Source organism: Macrobrachium rosenbergii, chromosome 10, assembly GCF_040412425.1.
Source record: "Macrobrachium rosenbergii isolate ZJJX-2024 chromosome 10, ASM4041242v1, whole genome shotgun sequence".
Taxonomy (NCBI): Eukaryota; Metazoa; Arthropoda; class Malacostraca; order Decapoda; family Palaemonidae; genus Macrobrachium; species Macrobrachium rosenbergii.
The window spans coordinates 56,524,707-56,545,339 of NC_089750.1; the positions used below are offsets into that span (position 1 = coordinate 56,524,707).

At 33.3% G+C, this 20,633-nt stretch overlaps 1 long non-coding RNA gene across 2 annotated transcripts in view; it reads right to left on the minus strand.

The window, feature by feature from the left end:
- Positions 1-18,420, minus strand: part of LOC136842646 (uncharacterized) — a 291,067-nt gene extending 272,647 nt beyond the window's left edge. The window contains exon 1 of one of the 2 annotated variants that reach the window (XR_010854293.1): positions 17,187-18,402. This is a non-coding gene — a long non-coding RNA (uncharacterized lncRNA). Of the gene's footprint in view, positions 1-17,186 lie in introns of both variants that reach the window. The other variant, XR_010854294.1, reaches the window with a different exon arrangement.
- Positions 18,421-20,633: the final 2,213 nt, after the last annotated feature.

The window sequence follows — 20,633 nt, forward strand, 5'->3', positions numbered from 1 at the left end:
TATTATATATCATATATTATATATTATATATTATATATATATATATTATATATTATATACATATATATATATATATATATATATATATATTGTTACAAGTGATCAAGTACCTCGTTATGACACAAATGATAAGACCAAAAAGAAGGACACTTGAAACCTCATAACAAAAATATGAAGACTGAATACTCTAACGGTACAGTGATCCCTTAAAACTTGCTTATCACTTGGAAAAATCAATCTAACTTTATCAAGTTATGGGTGAGGTAACAACTAATAAGCTATAAACAGACTAGTGGAAAATGGGCATCACTTCAACAAACACTACAATTTTTTCCCTGGCTCTATTTCACTTTGACAAGGGAGAACTAGACAGATATATCACTTACCTTGTACACATTCATTAATTTCTCTAATCACTGGTGGTCAAAATGAAATACTGTGCTTTTAAAACTTTAAACAGACAAATTTATTTCTAAGTTCAAAAGTTAAAGCAGAGTTCACAATCTCAAAAAGATTTATCATTACTTGACAACAGTGTAAGATTTAAGTATTTCTTAATCAAGATTAATTCACAAAACTTTAGTTTATCAAGAAAGCAATTTAATTAAGTAAGAATCAAACCATTAATTTTCACTCAAGTTTTAGATATACACTTGATTACCTAAACTCAACACAAGTGTTCACCAAAATATTACTGACTGGAATCCACATAAGTATTCTCTGAAATCTCAATAAAAAGTATGCACTAACAAAATGCTAAGCAATCACCAACACAAAACTTTGGAACACTCTGTGTAATTATAAAATTAGAGCAATAAGATAACACAGACACATAAGAATGAAATATGCAAAAATGGAAATATACCAACAGCAATTTCACTAAAACAAAAAAAATATGATTAAAGATTATATCAATCTTTCAAAAGATTACTTTCACTTTAAAAAAAAAAAAAGCTAAACTCATGTCTTTCTAAAACTTCCTCAAAGACAACACTGCCAAGTCACAACTATATGCACTTAGTAAAATGTAGTTAGCAGCAAGACACATTAGAACTCGCTAAAAGAGATATTATCCACCTCTTATCAAAATAATAATTCTCTTTTACCTAGAATATCACTTTAACTTTTAACATAATATAAAACCAGTAAATATCACACTACCTTTTACAAGTGGTACACCATTATACACTTTTCACAATGCTTGTAAAATGCCAACATAAACACCTTACATCATTCTTACAAAATGTATACACTTCATGGGTGAATTTGACAAACCTTATGCTTTTGTGTAAGGCCAACTTTATATATATACCCTATTATGAGCAGAGAGAGAGAGAGAGCGAACCTTACGCCAGCAACCCCTTTTGCCTAACTAACTGTTTTCCATTCAGTACTCCTCTTTTATCTTCAAGCCCTCCCAGAATACTCAAAGAATACATATAGGGAATACACAGAACACCTTATTCCTCTTCTATAGAATACACAAAGAATACACACAGAGAATTCTAAGGCTCAGAAGAAATATGCCAGGGCTCTTATCTGTATGATGGATATCATCCGCTCACTCAAAACACCTGAGCAATAAGTAAAAGTATTTTGCGACCATACTGGCTCGGCCATCAGCGAGTCAACTTCATCTCTCTCACTTCCTCATTCTTTTCTACTCAGATTATGGGAAATATAATAGGCATAGACAAAGTTAATAATCATGGAACAGACACACATGATAAACATATAACAGAGTATTTTGGCCGAGGACTGTCATCTCATCAAAGATAAGCAAAGTGACCCTCAGAACACAACTTCCTCCAAAAACTTATGTCAATACAGGATGTGGCTAAGTGATAAGAATCCTAACCTTTCTCTCTACTTGGCATTAACACTCAGTATTCATTTTAATATACTGCACAATATATTAAACAAATTAAAAAAACCATATCAAAACATATTTCAGAATCACATGATACACAATTTATCTGTAAGAAAAAGACATATTAAAATCATATTATCATATCTCACAACAAATGACAAATCTGGAAGCAAAACATCAAAATTTTCACAGAGACACATATATTTGTAGAATGGTTTACATATTATAACACATATATATATATATATATATATATATATATATATATATATATATATATATATATATATATATATATATATATATTTATTTTTATTTATATATTTATATGCATGTATTAAAATATAAGACTGTGCAATATTTTCTGTTAAAACAGATTTCCATCAAATATAAGGACCCCATAAAAATGCCAAAATGTAGAAAGTAAAGGCTATAGCCTATTTGAGAGACCAAACTGTCTCTCCCCTCAGTCAAATAGTGAATGAGAAAAAGTTACAAAAAGTGGTATTTATACCAGAAGGTCAGCCATTACGTCACTCCCGCTGACAATCTCCCTTTAATCGCTTTGAGGAAGATTTTATCGAATGGTGTCTCTTTGGAGGATTCATTTTATCTATAATATTTGAATCCCAGGTGTCTCTTGAAAGATTCATGGTATTTCTTTGTTTAATCACGGCCGATTCCACCATCTGGATTTTGAACTGACAATTGCTGCTATAAATTATAGGAGACATATTCCTGTCTATTCTGTGATTATGGTTATCTATGTGGTCAAAAATAGCTGAGCTCTGTTGTCCGTACCTAACTGAACGTTTATGCTATATTAATCTCTGGGGGAAGGATTTGCCTGTAAAGCCGATATAAGACTGGTCACAATCGAGGCAAGGGATTTTGTAAACTCCTGTGTCTTTGGGGACTGGGTTTTGTTGGACATTAATCAAGGATTTGGCTAAGATATATGGGTAGGTAAAAGCAAAATGGTTAGAGTTTCCAAGTGTCTGTGTCAACGTCTTAATCCTGTCCAGGTAAGGGATTTTTATTTTACTGTTGGGCATCTCTTTGCTCTTGTTTTTTGGGGGGAACGGTAGAAAATAGTGTTTGCTTTGTGGATCACTTTCTCAATTATATGGTCAGGGTGCTTTAAAGATGACAGCTGCTTGCGGATTAGTTGAACTTCCTTTTCCTGAAATCCAGGAGCAAATCCGTAAAGCTCTTACATATATATATATATATATATATATATATATATATATATATATATATATATATATATATATATATATATATATATATATATATATATATATATATATATATAAAATATATATTATATATATATATATATACATATACAAACAAGCACACACACAATATACATATATATATATATATATATATATATATATATATATATATATATATATATATATATATATATATATATATATATATATATAACTGAATCACGAAAAATATGGAATGTGATAAATATACAAACAAAGACAAAATCCATGAAGGAAAGAGAAACAATGGAGTGCTGCAAGGCCTTTCGACTTATCACCCTTTACTTAGCAGACTGAAGAAATATAAAAATAAATTTACAAAGAAAGCTCATATCAATGACAGATGGGGATTACAAAGGAAAAAATATGTACCTGGAATCCAACACAATTGAAGAATTAGTAGAACTGCCAAAACAGGGTTAAATGTTTAAGAGATTTTACAAAGGATTAGGATCAACCGTTCAGAAGCAGGGACAGGACAATTAAAAGATTATACAAGGAGGTGGCTAACCACCAAAAAAAATTTATAAAAGCACAACTCAATAATTCTCTCTTTTTTTAAACAATAACAATTTTTGCAAGGTGAACATTTTTACAAATAAAAAATTATATTAAACATACGAATTACAAATTAGTTAGCTTATATATCTTTTCTATACATTCGTATATTTAACATAATTTTTTATTTGTAAACATTTTCATCTTGCAAACATTTTTATTATTTACTAAAAGAAAAGAGAATTATTGAGTTGTACCATTTTTTGGTGGTCAATCACCTCCTTGTATAATCTTTTAATTGTCCTGTCCCTGCTTCTGAAAAGTTGACCCTAATCCTTTGTAAAACCTCTTAAATATTTAACCCTGTTCTGTCAGTTCTACTGATTCTTCAATTGTGTTGGATTCCAGGTACATACCTTTTCCTTTGTAAGCCCCATCTGTCATTAATGTGAGATTTCTTTGTAAACTTATTTTTATATTTCTTCAGTCTGCTAAGTAAAGGACGATAAGTCGAAAGGCCTTGCAGCACGCCATTGTTTCTCTTTCCTTCGTGGATTTTGTCTTTGTATATATGTACATTTAAAGTTTTTGAATCAGAGTGATGAAACTTTCCTTCTATCTATCGAAAAGAGTTAATAAGGGATTAAGAGCTTATTTATATAGCAGTTCTCAGTTACCTTACTTTTCTTTCAAAATACATCATTGTTTCGGTATCTTAAAATTTATAAGCCATTGTCATTTTGCGATCTCTGTCTCTCTCTCTCTCTCTCTCTCTCTCTCTCTCTCTCTCTCTCTCTCTCTCTCTCTCTCCGTCACATGAGTTTTGCTAGAATTATATGAAAAAGAAAGATTTGTATCTCCCCATCTAATTTTTTCACTTAGTTCGCTTTTCGGGATATATCCGGCGTATTTATCCATATATACTTACATACGCAGACACACGTGTAAATATTTATACATATATACATACATGTGTGTACATACTGCACACTATATATATATATATATATATATATATATATATATATATATATATATATATATATATATATATATATATATATATATATATATATATATATATATATATATATATATATATATGTATAATGTATATATATATATATATATATGTATGTATATTGTATTTTTTGTATGTATACAAAAATATACACGTGTGTGCGTAAGTGCGTCTTAACTTATGAATAAATACACCAGATATATCCCGGAGAGCAAACTGGGTGACAAAAATTAGATGGAAATATAAACCTTTCTTTCTCATACAATTTCAGCAAAACTCATGACGGAGAGAGAGAGAGAGAGAGAGAGAGAGAGAGAGAGAGAGAGAGAGAGAGAGAGAGAGAGAGGGGAAAATGAATATGGGGGATCAAGTAGTGCATCAAAGAAAATATATAGCTCTGGTACAGTGGTCTAATGGGGGAGGTAGGATGGGTGACCGTCTGTGAAAATATTGAATAACAACGAAAGAAAATATGGAAAATATGAAGAGAAGAAAGAAATGAGAAGAATAATGGGTATGAAGTCGTGAGGAGAGATAGTGGAAAGGGGGGGGGTTGAAAAGAGATGGGTGGGCTGCCTGACGTGGCCTTTGTCTCCCGGTGTGCTTCATTTGGGTAAAACACAGCTCTAAAGGTCCGCTTTGTGCCGGACTTCCTATGATGGACGTCTCTTCCTTCTAGCCAGAGTGAGAGAGAGGAAGAGCCCGAGAAGACGGGAAAAATATCACTATAATCCATAAATGTAAGTGCAAGAAAATTCTACTAAATGAAAGTATCCTTCTTTTACATTTTGTTTTTGCCAAGGCATATTCTATTTCCTACAAATATATGTCCTGTTTTTTCTCTGGAGAAAAATGTGGTTGTTTTCTTTTGTATGAGAAAAAGAAAAAGTACATTTTAGGTCTACCGTGAAATCTATTTTTTCTATTTACAAGAGCTTTATGTACAGAGCTGCCACCTCTACTATGTTTATTATTATTGGAGTTTGTACATACAGTGGGTTAATTTTACCAAGTATATTTTATAACGTTAGGAAACCTAGCATGTGAGAATGAGAGCCAAGATGAAAACTAATATTCTTAAGCTATTTCTGTTTGTGTTATCAGAAAAATTATGGAAAGCCTTGTATGACCTTTCTCCTTCTCTTAATATATAGCATGGATGTATATCATAAGGCGAAGGCTAACTGCGTGTTAATAATAACGACAAAATCTTTGAAGGACTCAACCCAGCTTACAAATATAGCACCATACCATACTGGTTGTAAAATGTTCAAGAAACTTATACAACCCTGAGCATGTGGCCTTCTTTAATACCTTATCTGCTATTGCTCACATAAGATTTCTTGGTAACGTAGCTTCCCAGAAGTCTTTGATGTCTCTACCCACAGTATTTTACATATATATATATATATATATATATATATATATATATATATATATATATATATATATATATATATATATATATATATATATATAATAATGTGGGGAGGCAAACCGAGATCAAGAGAGTCAGAAATAACCACACACAAACACGCATTTTTTATGGCTACGTCTGGTTCTTGAATGATGCATTTGTCGAAGTCTTCTTCTTCTTCTTTTAACGTGCTTTTTTCCCATTTTTGTATGGGGTAAGCACGATGCCTTCTTTTGAAGGATTTTTTGATTTGGCTTTGGGGTAGACCGTAGTCTCGATCGGCTGCCCTGCCTGACATCGCTTAGACCCCGGTAGCGTATGGTACATGTATCATACCAGACCCAACGCCCTTTCTCCCAGCAGCGAGAAGTTGTTGCGCGGGTAGGTCGAGAGTTCGAGACGTGTGCGATGTTTGTTATGTTTTTAGATGTTGAAGTGGCTTTGTTTTGTGTGTGTATTTAGTCTGTAACACCCATTTGCTTTTTAAGCAAACCTATCCGTTGATTACATACATAATCCCGGGGTGTCTACACGGATAGTAAAGTGTCCGCCTCTCTGATCAGTCGGCTGCGGATTTGAACCCGCGCCACAGACCTCTACGAAGTCCGAAGCTGCTGCTGTAACCGACTGTGCCACCGAGGTTCTGCATTTGTCGAAGTATTTTGTTAATTTATTGGCATTAGGCAAATCAGGATTCATGTGGTATGGAACCGATTTCTGTGGGCCTGACAGATGATGGAGAATTTCTTGGTTTTCGTTTTCCTGAGGATGGAAAATATGAAACAACATGCAAATTAGTAATATCTTTCTCACTCTTTCTCTCTCTTTTGCCTAACAACATAGACTGACAAGAAGTGGCCATTAACGTTCACTTGGAAATCCAAAATAAACAACGTGCGAAGGTCTCTAACTGCTCTGTGGTTTGCGGCAATTATAAAACAATCTGTTAGTTCGTTTCTCAGCCTCATGTAACTATTTTAGATGTGTTCTCACAAACACACACAAATACACACTCACCCACACGCGCGCGTACGCACGCACACACACACAGACACACATACACACACACACACACACACACACACACACATATATATATATATATATATATATATATATATATATATATATATATATATATATATATATATAATCGTCGACATTAACAAAAGAAACGCCAATACTTGAGGATCCTTTATAAGGTTGGCGAAACTCTCAGCTACCTTATTTTTCTTTCAGCACGCAACATTGTCTCAGTATTGATATATGTTCATGATGTACAGTTCCTTTACATATGAATGATAGGGATGAAGTCCAGTTTCTGTAGCAGATTTAAAAAAGAAAAAAAATATCGTTTCAGAAGAAGAATTTCTCACAGGAGGTTTCGTAAAAGCAGACACTTTTTTCATATAATGAAGAGCTGGAAGATGCCCAGGCACAAGGCTTTCATGAATCAATTCTCCCCTTTAAAAACAAAGGCTTTGATTCTACGTCTTGCGTAGCCACGAGTTGAAAATTCTTGACGTATATATAGGCTAGCCTATCGCTGTGATCTTGCATTTTAATTAAGAGTCCTATCCGGGCATGGGCGCTCAAATTAACATTGCCAAGACATGCATAGTTGTTTAAATCAAGATCACCCCAGTCGGTAAGGCTGCTTACAACAAGATATACAGGAAGAACGTGGTTACTGAAATGAAAGTATCCAGGACGTATATTGCCTCTCAAATCAAAATAACGAAGACGGGAACTGGTGCTCATGTGAAAAGTAATCAATGGCAATAGAATTGGTGCTCAAATGAAGAGTAATCACTGGTAACAGGAATATCTCTTTAAGTGTTTAGAGAGCTTTTGTCAAGAGACGTGCAAAATGATTCACCGAATACTGAATAAGATGATGAGTTTCTTTTTCTAACAGTAAATGATGTGGAATGATCGAATCTAGGCCAAAACATCTGCACTATGTCTGAGAGAATTAACCCTTCGGGTATAGGTAATATCAAATATTTATTTCTCACAATTTTCCAATAGTATATTTCGAGGAGCCTGTACCGAAAATTAGGTTCCAATAAGACCACGATAACAGAGAGAGAGAGAGAGAGAGAGAGAGAGAGAGAGTACGTGTTAGTCACAAAATATCAACTAATATGTTGCAAATAATCAGTGTACTTCAACTTTCTTCCCATCTGAATTTCCGTAGATAATTTATACCATTATTGTAAGTCTTAAAACTATTATTATTATTATTATTATTATTATTATTATTATTATTATTATATCATATGTAGGTAGAAGATCCTATTTCAAACAAGTGGAATTATATGTGATTGTGCATCAATTACATTCGATTTGAATAAAATTTATTCGATCTAGCCTTATGACTGCTCTTTCTTTGTTACAGAATTCTCCCAGTAACTCTCCTATATTTGCCATTCTCTCATAACTAGAGAGAGGTAAGCAGTCTTTGTCTGGAATTCCTCTAATAAATAGCATGTATGTTTACGAGGAAGTCTGGATCTGGAGCAGGTATTGAAATAAGGTGTGGGTTATGCGGAGGTTTTACAATAATCCCACTAAAGAATACTTACCTCTCCAATAGTGAAAGAATGATAAAATATCAGAGTTACTGGAATGATGCACTAACATAGGAAAGCAATCATAAGAAAGGTCGCAGAAATTTATACAAACTGAGTGCAGCTGATACTGCAATAATCTTCAATTTAATTTAATTTATTTTATTCTTCTTATTCTTTATTATTCTTCTTCTTCTTCTTCTTCTTCTTTTTCTATTTCTTCTTCTTCTTCAAAATTATTCTGCTGCTTTATATATTCTATACAGTTAGTTCTATACAATTTATGCCGACCTTCGACAGACTCTTCTGTCATTCTCCAGCAGACAGATTTTCCTTCTGAACTTTCTCCTCATTCTTATTGGTTGCAGTCGGCGAACTTCAAGGAGCTCGAAAATCTTCGCAAATTGGCCTGCCGTTGCGTGATGTCATCTCATCATCGGTAGTTTGGCTTCAAAGAATGATGATGGTCGTACTAACCCGATTGTCACATAACGCTGGAATGAATGATTTCCAGGTTGCGAAATCTGTCAGGGATCGAGCTTCGCCACTTTGGCTTGAAGTTCATGACCCCCGCTGATTATCTTGTTGACAGAAATGTTTGTCGCGTTGCTGACTGTCCATTGCTAAAATGTCTTTTGACTTTTCCCCCATGAAATGACAAACATGTTGTCTTCGATGTGAGAAGTCTGTTTTCTTCCAGATAAATGTAGATGTATTCAATATATAAAAAGTAAATATTATTTTTATTATTAGTCGGTCATCTTAGCCCAACAGTTAAAATAATTTTTCTCGCATCTCCGGTCTTCAAAAGAGGCTACTAACCGGATTGCACATATCCCAGAGCAAACTCCGACTTTGACACATTATCTTGTTGACAGAATGTTTAGCGTTGCATGGCCATTGCTAAAATGTCTTCACTTTTAACAAACATGTTGTCTTCGATGTGTCTGTTTTTCCAGATGTAGATGTGCGAATATAAAAAGTAAATATGCTATATCGGTCTCTTAGTCCAACAGTTAAAATACTTTACCCACTGGTAAGTGAAACTGTTTTCGAATTTTATTGGAGAACTATGTGATATGGCCATGTTTAATTAAAACACATTGTCTCCGTTTACCTGCGCACTGAAGGAGGTACTTAATAGTTACAACATTGTAGATGATCTTAAACAAAGTAGAAATAGGCAAGAGTTGGCAAGCTCATTCCATAAAACTACTTATGTAACTTTAATTTTATAACCTTATTAGGGAATAATGAGAGTACGGAAAAATACATATCCTTATACTGGTAAAAAAAATTATAAAAAAAAAATCCCCCCCCCAACTCCGACGTTACGTACCATCCCGATGCTATGACCAAGGTTCCTTCATTCTGAATACTTATTTAGGGACCTGTGGTGAGAGATTGATCTCCGGTTCAACAACGGAGAGCCTAATCTTGGAGTCTGTCTCACCCGCATGATCTCTGTAATACCGGAAGCTATTTGGATTCGTAGTGTACGGTAGGTATGCATCCCATTTCGTGTTATTATTTACCCTGACATCACGAAATAAACCGAAAATGGTAGGAAAGGTAATCTAATATTTCCCAGCGCTGGAATTGTCTACGAGGTATCCTAATTGAGGAAGAATCCAAGCGAGCCGGGCTGGAATGGAATGAACATGCATCTCCAGCGCAATTATATGCGCGCTAAACAGCCTACGTTTTCTGTCTATGCTTAAAACAGAGAGCAAATTAACACTACCGACTCCTCTCACCCCATAACCCCCACTCCACCCCTCCCCCCCTTCCCCAACAACCACGCATTTCCCCAGAACCTTCCTCATTAGCCCTTCACACGAACAAAACAAAAATAAAAGGAAACAAAAATAAGAGGAAAAAAGATGCCAGACACACACGCTGAGAGAGTTTTTTTTTTTAGATTCTTTGTGTATTAACTGATGTTCATTATTATTGTCCGTGCATTCTCACCTCTTCTGTTTTTAATTCAATATCTTGAGAATAGATGACTTACCGGCAAGGTATTGCAACAATACACGTGCACACACAAATATAAACATATATATATATATATATATATATATATATATATATATATATATATATATATATATATATATATATATATATATAAAAAGATAAGAAGGTCCATAAAACACTATTTGAACATTTGCAACCATATATTTCGGGCACTAGCTTCTGTGTCCCTGTTCACTAGAAATATATGGTTGCAACGTTTCAAATAGTGTTTATGGACCTTCTTATCTTCATATTATACTGAAGTATTACAGTAAAGACATTCATATATATATATATATATATATATATATATATATATATATATATATATATATATATATATATATATATAGCATATACATATATACTATACACACACATATATACACACACACACACACACACACACACACACACACACACACACATATATATATATATATATATATATATATATATATATATATATATATATATATATATATAGACAGAGAGAGAGAGAGAGAGAGAGAGAGAGAGAGAGAGAGAGAGAGAGAGAGAGAGAGAGAGACGGTAGACCTAATAAAACTGGAATTTTTTGTGTGATGTAAGATTTGATAAATAGTTCGAAGACAACAGAAAAAGGTTCAGATAATAATCTTGTGACGATCAGGCGAACACAAAGGAATTTCAGAAAAAAAGATAAAAATTTTTGTGCAATCCATTATTTGCTTGGTGTTTTCTGTGAACAGGTAACCAAATTGGGCTCTCAGTGAACGTGAATGCCGATACATGTAACATTAATTTTAATCTAACAAAAAAGGTGAAATTGAAAAAACATATATAGCCTCATGGCATAGCCTAATGACTTTGGTAGTATGAACGAGTTAGCCCATATGCCTATAAGAAATTGTATATTACAAAACTATGCAATGACTGTTTCGGATTAATTAGGGTGTCCGTTATAAAATGCTCATAACAAATCGCTATTAAAAAAATACTTTTCAGTGATGTATCTTGGCATATTTACAAGTTTCATACATTTTAAAGGACGATTGTCTAATATATGTATATATTGCCTATTAAAAATCAGAAATCTTGCATTAGCTTACTACAGACTGCTACATTGGGATAAAAGAGGTAGCAGTTCACATCGAATCCGAAGGACAAGTTGAGACCAATTTCCAAGACAAGTCTCCTTCTATGGTTTTTCGTATACGTTTGCCAGTGTTTCTTACTGCTACTTACGTTTTACATCATTATAGCCCAGGAATAGCTGTAGCAACACAAAAGAACACATTCATTACTTAAGATATTTCAGCATTATTTGTTTGTATAATCCCATGTCTGACCTATAAGTAAGTGCTTTGGCAGGAATTCAAATTCTATTTGAATAAAACGGAATTAAGCCAATCATCTGACACCGACTGATAGTTACATTGAGCCTCGATGCCAAAAGGGGATATTTCAAATAAAAGCCCTCTGAAAGCTTTTATTTTGTAACAACAATAATTGATGAATGAAATAAATCGGATTTTATGATATAAAACACAGTATGAAATTGAAATAATGTTTACATTACCAATAATTGTTGCAACTTTATCTGACCGCCTTTAGAATTTTGCCAAACTTAGACTATATAATTTTCTATATCAGAATATTTTTTTTGTTCATTGTTGCAAACTAAAATGATTGGAAATTTAAAATTTTACAAATAGGCCTAATCTATCTTGTGAAATAAAATTTTATACAAACAGTATATACTAATTTAAAATTGATCCTGCACCAGAAACTTATTTAAAGCAGTTTCCATTAAAAAAAATATTTTTAATTAATCGTAATATTTTGCAGTATAGGCTATATGCTCTTTTTATCTCAATTCTTATCCACAATATGTACAAATTTCCGAACTGTATTTCAATATATCATGTTTGTTTAGTTACTGTACATGATTAGGCTATTTCTCTTCTAAAAGAGTATCAATAATAAATGCAATTTTCTTTATTTATTATTTGCGCGAATTCGAAAAATAAGTAGTCAATGCCAAAAGAAAAAAAAATAGTTATCCATTTACTTGACTGATCAAGTTACCAGTATTTACGTTTTGATATTTAGGTCATGAATAAGTTACACCAACTCTCTCTCTCTCTCTCTCTCTCTCTCTCAGGCCTTTCCTACTTATCATTCCAGTTTACCAAATAAGTAAACCAAGTGAATAATGTAAATGTTACTCTATTTTTGGAAGGTTGTAACAAAGCTTTCCTTCCCACCAGAATAGTAGAACCTGTAGAAAACGGAGCGACACACATGTAACTCTCTTTACTGAGACGCATGTTTGTTGTATTCAATCAGCGATTCAGTTCATCCCAATTATTCTTAGACTGTTATTTACTTAATCATTCCATGCTCAATTCATGGGACTTTTGCTAACTGTCCTTCGTCAGTTTTTTTTTTTTTTTTTTTTAGGCTCATTCAGTTTTCTCGCTCATTTTCTCCGGCATGAAAATTATGCATCTGAACCACAAGTTTTCTCAAGTAGGCTATATTTATATTCTGACATGACGGTGAAATTAAATACACGAACATGTTCACATCAATTATTTACCTTCATACACACTGCTCTCTCTCTCTCTCTCTCTCTCTCTCTCTCTCTCTCTCTCTCTCTCTCTCTCTTGTACAAAACAAGAATATGATTAAAATGAATGTAATAGCACAAATCAAATTGCATATACCTCCCACCCCTTAAATCACATGTCCTTAAAAGAATTTACCCACTTTCGACAAATTCGAATAATACCTATATTAAACTTGTCTACCTTTGCTTTATGCAAATCAATGCTTAAACAGTGTGTGACTTCAGGATTTAAGAAAATGGGGAATGAAGAGAATTCCAATAGGCTACTCATGATAGAAAGTTAAGCTAATAGGCTAATATGAAATTTTTTGGGAGTACGCTTTTCCTAGGCAGGTTCTTTGACTGTTTAAGCGTGAATAGGCTACATTGCGACACGAGCACACTCATGTTTTTTTTTTTTTCATCAACATAACCTTGCAAATAAAAGAAAATAGGACATCAATCTGCGTCACATGACGCACATAAACATAAGAATCACACACACAAACACAGCCCAAACTTACACATGAACACACAAATATACATATATATATATATATATATATATATATATATATATATATATATATATATATACTATATATATATATATATATATATATATATATATTATATAATTATATATATATATAAATAAATATAAATATATATATATATATATATATATATATATATATATATATATATATATATATATAATTTTCACTCAGCATTTCTTTTACTTTAGTACACACGAATCCCGTAACTGTAAGAAGAGTAACCTAATATTCCCCAGCAGTGAAAACGTATAAGAGGTAATTTAGGAAGAATCCCAGTGCTCCGGACCGGAAGGGAATGAACTAGCAGCATATCAGGTGCAATTACAAGCGTGCTAAGCAGCTTACGTCTCTGCCTATGCTTAAAACAGTGTGCAAATGTAAAACTCCTCCTCGGAAAATTAAGCCTTGCACTCCCCCCTCCACTCCCCCATCCCCCTTCCCCTCTTCTCCTCACAACACTTGCTCATTAGCCTAACACCCGGAGGAAAAGAAAAAAAAGGAGAAAAATTGTAAAAACTCAACAGAAGCCGGCGGGAGATCTTTTTGCACACTGGATGTTTATTCAGTTTCCTTTATGTTTTTTCCGTTGCTTAGGTTCTTCGTTCATCTTAGTATATTGTTTAAAAGGAGTTTTATTCTTTTTGTCTGCAGACTTCTTTATTTTAAATTGAAATAACAATAATGTATTTGCATATATGATTAGGCCTATGTACTACTTTATATGACACGGAAAAAATGCATAACTGTCATCATTATATTTTACCGTCGAAACGTTCTTCATCCCATACAAATTACTCGGGTCTCTTTTAAGCGTTTCTAAATTTGAGAGAGAGAGAGAGAGAGAGAGAGAGAGAGAGAGAGAGAGAGAGAGAGAGAGAGAGAGAGAGAGAGAGAGAGAGAGAATGATTTGAGGATATATCTTCTCAATGCTGATCTCACCGAGAATGCCTTAATATTGCACAAGTGACCAGGGATTAAGGCTACCTATATGAAACTTTTCATGATAAAAACACGATAAAAAAAATATACCAAATTTATCGTAATTAGGCCTAAACTTTGTTATAATAATTGAAATTACGCAAAAATATGTAAAAAATATTCTACATTCAAATATACCAATCCGCTTATTTTTTTTACTTTAAAGTATACAACCATTTTATTTTATAAATACACTTCACTTGGATATGTGTCTTACTAATTTTTAACTGATCAATGCTAAAACACACAGAAAAAGTTCTTCTGACACTACCTATTCCTGGTAATATTTCCTTGTAATGAAATATTGATGAACAGAATATTCTTAAATTTATATTTTCTATACTGAGCAATTAATGTATAAGAAATCATGGTCGTTGCATCATACTTCTTTTTTTTTCCTACGAAATTACTTAGTTATCTCATTGCACAAGGAGCTTTCATAAATTCTTTTTTTTACCTATGCATTTGTGAGAATCTTGTGAATCTACGTGCATCGTGCATGCAAATACAACTTTTCATATCAGTTATTGAATGATACAGTTTACCGAATTGTAGAAATGAGATGGAAACTAATATGTGATTAGTAATATTTTGATATTTAAATTTCAGAATAAAAATATTAAATATATTTCACTTGACACTGGCCTATCGAAAGGTTAGCCAGTGAATAATCGTCCATATTTAAACCTTAAAATCTCTAAACTTTGTAAATGTAGCGGATACTTTACTTTTCTTGCCACCAACAGGATTATATTTCGGTTGAAATAAATGCATACTGTAAGTCACTGTTATGGATCTTTTTGCGCGCCCTTTAACCAATAAAACGCTGTCGTACTATTGCATTACTGCATTCAAAGGTACTTATAACCTTCGTCGAACACTGATGCAACTAACATGATCTGAATTATATATTTTTATTTATATTTCATTGTGACTGACTGCTCATTTGTTGACAATGTGAGTTTCACCTTTTATCCTTTAGGCTATATTTTTTCTTAAATTTTTTAAGTAAACACTTGAGCCCATCCTTTTCCCGAATTGTACTGGAAAAACCAACATAATTAACTTTCATTTCAACCACACGAAATAAGGATCATTATCTGATTATAAGCTTTTCCGGAAGCTCTCTGAGCCTCTATTACAAGGTAATCATGGCAGATTCGCATGTCTATTACACTCTAATCTGAGAAAGAATTCTCCTCGATTGACATTTTCTTCCAATTAGCCTACCTGCCGTAGCCAAGAAAGAAAGATTTCAAGTCTGAAACTGAGACAGTTATAGCTTCGTTTCAAAACGACTTGGAACTTATAATTATGCAATCTAAAATGATACATTAAGTGACCATACATACATACATACACACACACACACACACACACACACACACACACACACACACACACACACATATATATATATATATATATATATATATATATATATATATATATATATATATATATATATATATAGTATGCATGTGTATACAGACACACACATGCACAACACACACACACACACACACACACACATATATATATATATATATATATATATATATATATATATATATATATATATATATATATATATATATATATATATATATAAAGCCTATATAATATAAGTTTTGTCACCAATTCGCACATGACTTGTATACACTTTCAAGTTTTAAGCCACTAAAAACCATTAATATCAAATTCGCTTGACCATGGGAATTATATATTATCAGAGCATTTGTCCCGGGCCGGAATCGAGTCTGTGCAATCTGGTTTGATTCAAGGATGAACAATGAGTTATGCATCCCCCACCCTATCTAGAGGGATATAAGGAACTCTAAGATTAAAACCCATAGATTTCATTTATTTTCCATGAAATCTTGATAAAATGGATATAAGGAAGCTCTATATAATTTACATCGGATACAAAGTAAGAATTTTGCTGAACCTATAAAAAATTTGCTTTTAAAAGTTCAATAAAAATTTCTAAATTATGAAAATTGTATTATTTTTTTTCCTACGGTTCACTTTTTTTAGGACTAATTTGTGTTTGTTATCCGAAAAACTAAATATTCAAATGTATAAAAATGGATCATTACAACCTTCATTTTAGCTACCTTTAATGCATGTATACATGGGATGGTACTACAGTTGAGGCTACCTTTAATGTCTGTAGCCTATATAAGAAATGGTACTACAGTTGTAAAAATCGTCAAAAAAAAGCACCGTAATATAAAATTACCATAAAATGTTAATAATCTTCAAGGAACTCCCAAAATTAAAATTTACCTATTTCCAAATATGTAAAAACTAATGGATCCTTAAAAATCTAAAGTTAAAAAAATTACATAATTACGATAAAAAAAAAACTCACCCAAACCTGACGGTGTCTCCGTAATGGTGTTTGAAGTTTTTTGAAGAGTTCTCTGGCACTGATCCTGGTACTGGTTCATAATCTGAATCCTTAATTATTAATCTGTTATTTTCTTGGCTTCTTGAAAGGTACGCCTATATTAGCATCCATCTTAGATATGCCAAAGTAATTTCTGTCCATGGGATGCCGAGCCAGGTAGGCTATCTAAGTGGCCGTTTCCATAACCAGCATTATAACTGGCTACAGCTTGTGCAGCAGCAAAGCCCAGCATCTGCTTAGTAGTAATCTTATGCTTAGAATAGCATCTTCACAGTCCTGAATGAAGAAACTCGTTTCTCACTTGTAGCACCAAATCCAAAACGTAACATAGGCCTATGTCCCCTCTTACGCCACGACCCACCAAATGTGATATCTAATGGTAGCAAAGCCATTTACTTCCAAGTTCAAGTCCAAAGAGCACCTCAGTCCTCATAAGACTTGTACATTTTTTTTTAATTCGTTAGAAGACCTCTAAATTTTCCAATAGCCAACTTTGTAGCGTGAAGTGAACAGGCTATCTTACGTGGCTTAAGTTTTCCCAAGCTCGAACATTCGCTTAGCCTAGTTTTGAAAACCCATTCTGGCAATATTGTTTGATATATAAAAAACTAATGCAGTTACTCGCAAATAAAAACTTCGCTTCAATGCACCATCATCTGAGTAGCAATCTGCAATCCTTGCACATTACAAAAATACTGAAGTCGAGTCATTTTGAAATTAGTTTCACCTCTAGGCCTAAGTTAGGCTAGCATTAAAATATAAAGATACTCTCAAAAAAGGCTATTCACTGCTCACAATACAGTACGTATCACTCGTTATAGGCACATCGTTTTCCTTGAATAATGATTTAGGAACTTGAAGATCACATTGTGGGTGGACTCCCACCGGAGTCAAACCTCCCTTGCTCATCGTGTCCCGGTTTTGCTTGGCGGCCAACCCTTCTAAATGGGTCACTCCTTTGTTTATGGCTCACGTGTTTCTTTGGTCCCTGGGCATGCTAAACATACCGTAAATACAGATATAACTGATATTCACATCATAACGCGTACAAATAACACAAGAATTGCCCGGTCCCTCACAAACGAAAGATTCACAGCAAAACATAAACAAACACTAAGGTTACACGTGAGATACAGTATGAAAAGGTAGGAGGACAAAAGCGTGGCATGAAACGTTTCCAGGACAAATGCTCACCGGTGGAAGAACAACCAGTGCAAAACTACCGTAAAAAATTTTACATTATCCGAAAAAAATGAAGACGTTCCGATCTCTCTAGTTTTGATAGTTTTCAAAAATAGCTATTCATTACTTGAAACCCCGATGGTATTTTAACTTGCTGACGCGTAAAAGCACTAAACTCGCCCTCTCCCCGCCGAAGCTCTAGAGGTAGTCGCACTATGCTGTGGGATTAGTTTCTATTTTTCCATTCTTTGACGATAAATGCTTGCCTCTGTACTTGAAATCAACGTCAGTGCATCGCTACCGTGATAGCTGGTTGCCAGATGTACAACCCGTGGCTATTCTCGATAGTTTTGTCGCTAATTCACATGTAATATATTTTTATGAAGGAATTTTTCTGGTCTAATATTTGAAACTATACATAAGTTACGTTTGATTTGACATAACGATCATGAAGAATTCAATAGTGGTAATGGCCTATATGCACAAGGATATAAAATAAAGAAAGTATTAAAAAAATAGAAATTGAGATACAGAGAGATCGTTGACAACCGGCAAGCGTTGCTCGGATATATATATATATATATATATATATATATATATATATATATATATATATATATATATATATATATATATATATATATATATATATATATATATATATATATATATATATATATATATATATATATATATATATATATATGTATATATATATATATATATATATATATATATATATATATATATATATGTATATATAATATAATATGTGTGTGTGAATGTGTGTGTGTGTTTTATTCGGTCAAGTAAATGCGATTAGACTCAAATTTCAAATGTGATATCAATACCACGCCAGTTCAAGCTAAAATTCATACTTTAAAAAGGTATAGGTTTTTTTGTGTTTTAAAGGTAAATAAAAAAAAAAAAACATACATATCTATTCCATTGTGGTCTAGGAGGTTAAATATCTGGAACCTGTAATTTTTGGCAGCACTTTTCTTGCCTTGGAATATGAAAGGAATTTATCAAATAAGAAAATCTCTCTCTCTCTCTCTCTCTCTCTCTCTCTCTCTCTCTCTCTCTCTCTCTCTCTCTCTCTCTCCTCAAGCCATCGACTATCAATGGCACTGGATTTATCAAACAAGAAATATTAACAACCAATCAGTAGTCCTATCACCCCCTTGGATTCCATTTAGCTTACGTGAAATAATCAGAGAAAAAAAATCAAGAGAAGCTTTATGCGTGGAGCCCGTACCCAAGAGTTTTGAAAGGGCCATCCAATTAAGTTGGGCCTTCTTTTGCCAGGGGATATTACCTTTCGTGTTCAGTTCGGAGTCATCAATTAGGATACGTTGCTTTAAACTGGTTCCTTTCGAAATATTGGATTCGAGAATCGAAATCAGAAAATAAAATAAAAAGCTAATCATATGTTCGGTTTTCATACTAATAATAACTACAGGTTTAGGATGGTAATAGATGTATTTCGCCACGTCCTTTACCGTACAGATATTAAGAAAAGTAACTTCCCACTAAGGGATTCAGAGCCGATGAAACGCGGTTTTTCGGCAACACCTTTTTATCAAAGCATCGGATAAAGGTGAAAGTTGGCAAGTGTATGTGTTATAACCCTACCTAATTTTTTCAAGTATTATTTAGTACCTAAGTTCAATAGTTCTGGTACTTATCAGAGTAAAAGAGTTTCCTATGCCAGAGCCATCAAAATCGCAGGTGAGGGTTTTGAACACATTAGTGACGTTACCTATGACGTCATGAGGCTCCACCCACAGTGAAGAGAAGTTTACATATGGGGAAAATGTCTCTTCACTGTGGCTCTGCCCACTTGCCGATGACATTCACCGATTGATATTAGCAGGGTCCAAGTACCCATCCTAGGCTTCAGCGATATCAATGATGGCGAGCAGGATTTGTCATCGTCCCCTTGACTGCACTATCATTCTCAATAATGTGGAGGTTTCATCGCAACTTCCACAGTAGTTGTTGGGATTATGTTGCTAGCTTGAAATTCTTCCATTTTCTTGATATCCGTATTGTTTCTCCTTTACAAATAATTCAATGTATGTAATTCATCCACATAATGAACCAGTCTACAGCTCATTTGTTAGATCTACATCTATTCAGGGCGGGAATACAAAAAGACAATCCGTTTTGTTTTACCTCAGGTTTCGACACTATAGCCTTCTATTTGCAGCAAGTCAGGAGCGG